This window comes from Lipotes vexillifer, unplaced genomic scaffold, assembly GCF_000442215.2.
Source record: "Lipotes vexillifer unplaced genomic scaffold, Lipotes_vexillifer_v1.1 scaffold1275, whole genome shotgun sequence".
Classification (NCBI taxonomy): Eukaryota; Metazoa; Chordata; class Mammalia; order Artiodactyla; family Lipotidae; genus Lipotes; species Lipotes vexillifer.
The window spans coordinates 294,215-301,421 of record NW_006770093.1 but is presented as its reverse complement, the minus strand read 5'-3'; the positions used below and the strand labels follow the sequence as shown (position 1 = coordinate 301,421).

The window sequence follows — 7,207 nt, the reverse complement described above, 5'->3', positions numbered from 1 at the left end:
ACAAAGCTGATTACCCTCTGACTCCATACAAATTACCCTTTGCACCTGGCATTTCTTCTCCCCCTACACTCCCCTGTAGCACTCTTCATTTCAGAAGGAAGGTCACGGGCCAATAACTTCAAGGACACCAGACCAGATAACTTCAAGGATGCCAGCTTTGGCCATGAATTTGCAGATGAAAAGAAATGCAAGACCTTCACCAAATTGATCCTTATCATATACCCCGGTCTACAAGCCCCACCTATAAAATCTTCGCCGATTCCCAAAGGAGCGGGGCACAGTTCTTGAGGCGTTAGCATACTGTGTCTTCCCTTTGCCCGGCAAAGAAAATAAAAAGCCTCTCTATTTCTTATCTTCCAATTCTCTGTCTCGGTGTTTTTATTTGGCATCAGTGCACAGGGAACCAGATTTGGCAACGATATCAATACTCAGCCATGCCCGCTGCAATTTGGGAATCCCATCCACCTCCTCAATCTTTTCTCCTTCCTCTGACACAAGCTCTCTGTCTATATCTCAAATACTTCCTTATTTCTCTCCTCTTTTACCTCCAGTCTCAACTGGATTTAGGGATCTTTATTCAAGTATTGAATAAAGTATGACGATGCCCACTGTTAATTTCTAAAATTTTAAATTATACTGCACTTTAATGCCCATGTATTTACTTTTCTCAGTGGGTCAGTAGCCCTCACAAAAGCACAGTTCTCAGTCCCAACGTAAGGCCTTGCTTTTTCCAAGCTCTTCTTTTAAGAGACATAAATGTCTGCAAGTTGCACCATATTCGATCCCGGAAATTTTGCATCGACGACTTTATCAGACCACTTTCCTCTAAGCCAAGAAAGAGCTGGGGTCAGAATAGGGCACTGGGTGACTGAAATGAAAGGGCTGAAAGAGGTCAGAACAAGCTGGAAGGAGCGGTAACACCAAAGGTGAGCTGGCAATGGTTTTGGCTGCACTGGGACCTGTATCCTCACGTGGACGGACCAGAGCCGGCAGCTCCCTTGCCTCCCAGGACCCCACACTCTCCATGCTTCCCCTACTTCCCTGGCTTCCCAGTTGCCTTCACCTGCCCCTTCCTGGGCACCTGCCCTCTGACCAGTCGGTTTGCCTACCGGGCCCTCTCACCCGCTCTCAAGTCTTCCACTGCTAAGGATTCCACAGCACCAGCTCCAGCCCGCTGTCTCTTCTGAGCTCTAAATGCATGCCTGCAACTCCCGCCTCATAAGCTCCTCCCACCCCACAGCCTCTTCTCCAAGTCTGCCACCATTTCTCTCAGAATGTGGTGCCTTGGTATTCCTCGCTGCTCCTTCCAGGATATGGATAACTCAAAGACATCAGCCATCCAAGTGGGTAGTTTTCTTGGGGCCGTCTATCTTCCCCACACCCCACGTCTAACCAATAACCGAGTCGTGTAGATGCTGCCTTCTAATAACTCCAGTACCTCATTTTCTCTCCACCTCCACTGCCACCACCCAAGTCGGAGCCATCCTCATCTCTCACTGGGAGGATTCAATAGGCTTCTCCCCTCATTTGCTTTTGCCCCTTTAAAAACACAAACCTGACTTTACCTGCTTAAGATATCTCAAAATGCCTTCAGAATAAATCCAATGTCCTTAGTATGTTTACAAGGTTGTCAGTGACCTGGCCCTGTCTACCCCTTCACCCTCAACTCATGCCACTTTGCCCCTCACTCTTTTGGCTTCTGCCAAACTGGCTCTTTTCCAGTTTCTCTAATACACAACAGTCCTTCTAGATTCGGGGCCTCCACGCATGCTGTTCTCATTGCCCCAGACGTGAATCTCTTTCCATACATCTACCTGCACCTTCATCTGGCTAAACCCTCCCCTTCCTATCCATTAGGTTGCTTTCTCAGAGAGACTTTCCGTGACTTTTCAGAATAGATTAGGTTCTCCCCTCCCACTGCATATATTGATATCTCCATACGACCCTTTTCTTAATAACCACCCCCAACTGTGATCATCTGTGCAAGATATGACTTCCCTGCTAGCAGAGATGCTCCATGAGATTCAGAACAGTGTTTCTTTTCATCATACCTCATTCCTCAGCTCCAAACATGTTCCTGGACCAAAGATCCCCATCTTCTATGAATGAATGAAAGAACTGATAACTATAATAAGTATTCCAGTCTACTATACTCACTATAGACAAGCTTGCATTCTACTTTAAATTCCTTTGACTGTAACCTGATTTTTGGCTAGCCGCATTTGACATTCCCTGCAGCAAATCTATGCTTTCCATTCTGCATCACGGAGAGACCGGGACTAGTAAGGAAAAGGTCTAAAATTCCATGGATGGAGGAAGGCGGATAAATCCCAAAGAAGGGGCAGCCTGAGCAAATGTGGAGAGATGGGAGAGCATTGGACATTTGGAAAGAAGGGAAAGGAAACTGACACTAAACTGAACACTCTTACAAACACAACCTCATTTAATCCTTCTAAAATCCCATGAAGGAAGAATTACTAGCCCAGCTTTACAAAGGAGGCAACCAAAGTTCTAAAAGTTAAGGAAATTGCCCAGGGCCACACGGTAGGAGAGACAGACATGAACTGTTTCTCCTTATGCTTTTACTCAGCCTATTTCCTCAGCCTGGACTATCCATTCTCCACTATCTAAATCTAATTCTTCAAGACACGGCTAAAATGCAGCCTTCAGGAAGCTTCCTTAATTCTTGGTGTAAGCTTCAGTCACTCCCTTCCCTTCTGTCTGTTTCTGTCTCTACTACAGCACTTCTTTCATTCTGCTTGTGCTCTTGTCTTCTAAACGGGTCTTGCCCACAAGTTCCAAGCCTGTTAAGGGCCAGTGGATTTCTTTGCCACCTCTTGCCCATGGCTTCCAGCACAATGCCTTACACATGATGGAACCATGAAGCAGGTTGTCAAGAGGGGTCAAGGAAGGCTTCATGGACATAGGCTCTATAGGATCACCTTTTCCCCTCTGCCTCCAAGCCCTGCTCCTGAGCCCAGGCTCTCTTAGGCTTCTCTTCCAGGGGAGCCACAGTGCTTTGAGCAACCCTGCAGGGAATATAATGGCCTACTTGGGGGCAGCACTGGATGCAAGACCTCCTGGATGGAAGAGTCCAGAAAAGGGGAAATTAAGATCATATTTTTTCCTTGGATATTCCTTTTTTTACCAAAATACTCCAACACTTGTCCAGCCTTTCAGGCTCAGAAACCTAAACTTCCTTTTCTTGAGGGTAATCGAGGGCTCAGATGGTCCTCCATGTATATCAAGCTTTCTAGAAAACAAGCCTGAGTCATCATCACTTAACAGATGGAGTAAAACTGTCATTTCCTTCTAATTTATCAGCAACTGTTATATATTTCTGTACTATAAAAGGAACTTTTTTCTATATGCACTCAGAGTGGCAAATCAAATTTGCCATCGAAGTAATGAAAAAGCAGGTATCTCTTTGTGACTCAACTGTACGTGTGACTGAGAAAGATTCTCCAAAGATAGTGAGGGGACTTCCCTGGTGGTGCAGTGGTTGAGAATCTGCCTGCTAATGTAGGGCACACGGATTCAAGCCCTGGTCTGGGAGGATCCCACGTGCCGCGGAGCAACTAGGCCCGTGAGCCACGACTACTGAGCCTGCGCGTCTGGAGCCTGTGCTCTGCAACAAGAGAGGCCGCGACAGTGAGAGGCCCACGCACCTCGATGAAGAGTGGCCCCTGCTTGCCCCAACTAGAGAAAGCCCTCACACAGAAACGAAGACACAACACAGCAAAAATAAATAAATTAGTTAATAAACTCCTACCCCCAACATCAAAAATAAATAAAAAATAAAAAAGAATCCGCCTACCAATTCAGAGGACACAGGTTCAATCCCTGGTCCGGGAAGATCCCACCTGCCTCAGAGCAACTAAGCCCGTGTGCCACAACTACTGAAGCCCACATGCTCTAGGGCCTGTGTGCCGCAACTACAGAGCCCGAGCGCTGCCACTGCTGAAGCCCACGCACCTAGAGCCTGTGCTCCGCAACAGGAGAAGCCACTGCAATGAGAAGCCCGCACACCACAATGAAGAGTAGCCCCTACTCGCTGCAACTAGAGAAAACCCACACGCAGCAGCAAACACCCAACGCAGCCAAAAATAAATAAATTTATTTTTTAAAGAAGTTTAAAAAAGATAGTGAGGAATGAGTTCAGTGTGGGCTCTATGTAACCAAACATAATATTTCAAGAGCACAGAGCTGCCGTGAGGCAGAACATGGTCGTGTTCAGGGTAGTCATGAAATATGGAGTGGACAGCCAGGGCTAGAAGCCTAGTAGTCATTCAGTACATCTTCCTCCCTTTATAGATAAGGAAGGTCCGGAGAATGTGTGGGAATTGCCAGAGGTCACGCAACTGGTTAGGGTCAGGGTCAGAGTCAGATCCAACTCTATTGCCTCTCCCACCACACTGTCTGCCACACCTGCCACTCCACACCCTGCCTGGGCCACAGTTGCTCTAATCAGAGGCCCATCCTCTCCAGCAGCCAGGAGTTCATAACAAAGGGAGGGAGGAGAGAATCATGCACTGGGCATGGGACCTTTGCAATTGACCATTTGCATGCATAAGTCAGTCTCACATCATATTAAATGCTCATATTTTGTTTATAAAAATTGCTTTGAAAAACTGTAAAGTACCATATAGACGTTAGAGCTTGAATGTAATTATTATGTGCTTTGATTCTGGGCTGTTATTTCAACTTTATTACTGGCTATTTTGTTTTCACAGTTAACTGATCTTTATATCTGGAATTGAAACTTGGCCAAAATGACCTTAGCGGAAAATTCATCTCCCAGAGGGTAAAGAATGTGACAAGAAGAATGCTAATCTAGACACACTTCTGTCCAAGAAGAAATCGATTATGTGAAAGAGGAATTTTGAGGAAAAAAATGCGTGTCACTTTGGAGTTTGTGATAAAGGAAGGATAGTCATCCATAGTAGTAGTCAGAATAGGTTAGGCTGTACCGGAGTAACAAATAAGCCCTGAAATCTCAGTAATTTAACAGTAATGCAGGTTGTTCTAGTCTCATACATTTACAGCCACACCTCACGCATTTGTAACCACACCCTCAGGAACACAAGACCTCTGAAGTTGCTGCATCAGGGGAAGTTGGCAATGACAGAGGCACATACTGACCCTCGATTGCATCAGCCTAGAGGTGGAACATGTCACGTCTGACTTCCTGCTCACAGTGCATTGGCCAGACAAACCATGTGTCCCTAATCTAACTGCAAGGGAGATCAGGGCATGAAGATAGACATTTATCAAGTAATCCCACAAATGAGTAGATGGATATTCGATTAGCATGGTCTACTAAATATATGCCCCTTAGATTTCAGGAAAGCAAATATTGAAATGCTTGGAGCATCTCATCTGTATCAAAACAAATGTATACATGCCTTGAGAAAAAAAAGACTGAAAGGAAATACACCAAAATAATAATAGTGAATGCTTTTTTTGAATAATTATTCAATTGTTTGGGGGTTTTATTTTCTTCCTCTCTCTCTTTTTTTTTTTTTTTTGTATTTTTTGTATTTCCCTAGCAATATTTAATCAACATGTTTTAGAACCCAAAAAAGTAATACAAGTTTTTTTTTTTTTAATTGAGAAACAAGTTCAGGCCAGAGATAACTATGACTCCCATAAGGAAAATAAAAGGAAATCTTTTAAGAATGCACTTATAATTAGACAGTCACAATTAGCCAGCAAGAAGAAAATGAGAGAGAAGCATAGACATGACTGTGCCACACAGGAAGCTTTCTGATTTTTTTTTAAGGTTTTAAAAATTTATTTATTCAGTTCATAAAAAGCTCCCCACCCTCCAACTCTTCATCCATGGCATTTTCAGGACCGCACCCTGTTCTGTAGCTTCTTTTACTGTCCAAATTGTATCACGTTTCTTGCTGGAGTTCAGGCAATTGAAAATAAACAGACTCACATCTGGGGAATCAACAGACCAACAGTGGCAAAACACAATACCATGAAACAGAAAAATAAAATGTTTGTTACAGGAGTGCGTCTCACGAGTGTGGCTCACTGGCGGCGGCAGCTATGTTAGCGTTTCTTTCTGCCTCAAGTTCAGAAACAAGCTGGGCTATCTCAGGGTGACAGGTGGAATTGTAGAAGTCCTGCAGTCTCCCAGGCTTGTTCTCAAGGTCTTCATATTCAGGTGCCTGAAGAATCATTTCACATTGGTCCAGCTGCTTCACAAATTTAGCTTCGGCACTAGATTGGGTCTCATATTCTTCCCAAAGTTCATAGAGCTCTTTTCTGAGATCCTCTGGGAGTGGCTTCATAGCTTCCTCTTCTTGCCTATGTTTTTCTTCTTTGGGGATGTTATCTGCTGGTGCTATGTCCCCAGCGATGCATTCTGCCAAATCATGAACCAGGGCTAGGCGTACACGTCGGTCTTTGTTAAGATGTTCATCTTTGGTCACCAGAGCCATAATTGCCGTCCTATACATGTGACCTGATATGCTCTCTGGCTTCTGGACATTTCTGTAGGCCCAGCCAGTACGTGGGACTCTCTTGAGCTGCCCCACCGGCCGCAGGAACTGCAGCAGGTTCTGGGCCCCGCGGCCTGAGATGGGCGCAGCCATGCGGCTACCCAACCCAACAGTGAACTATGATTTTTAAAGTGTGTCTGTGAAAGAGAGAAAAAAGGACACAGAGCCAATGGAGAAGGCAAAGAGGGGGCACAGCTCTATTTACCAGCATCTCAAGAGAAGAAAGAAAGAGAATTTAGAAACAATAAAAGCACATACATCAGGGAACAAACAAGCTTAGGGGAAGAAAGGGGCTCACAGCTAAATGGGGATTTGCTGGCTGACCATGAAACTGTCCCTTCCTCACCCTGTCAACTTGAATTTCTCCATCTGCTCCAAGCCACAGCCATCCCTATGCTCTCTGAGTTCCCAGAGCACTTGCCCAAAGTTTACCCAAAATTAAATGGGTAAAGACCTTAGTGGGGTCAACACAAGGCGCTGCCCGGCTGGCTCTTGCCTCCCTTCCCACCCTCATCTCACCACCTTCTTAACCCCCCTCAACTCTGGGCTCCAGCCTCAATGCCCTGCTTTCATTTCATCATTTGACCCCCATGACTTTTTCTCTGCCTGGAACGTTCCCTCTTCCCTTCCCATTGAGCTACCCACTCCCGACCTCAGACTAGCTCCTCTGTTCAATGCCCTCACAACACTTTTAT

At 45.3% G+C, this 7,207-nt stretch overlaps 1 pseudogene; it reads right to left on the bottom strand.

The window, feature by feature from the left end:
* Positions 1–6,026: 6,026 nt before the first annotated feature.
* On the bottom strand, positions 6,027–6,605 carry LOC103090519 (HD domain-containing protein 2 pseudogene; annotated as a pseudogene).
* Between the last annotated feature and the right edge of the window lie 602 nt (positions 6,606–7,207).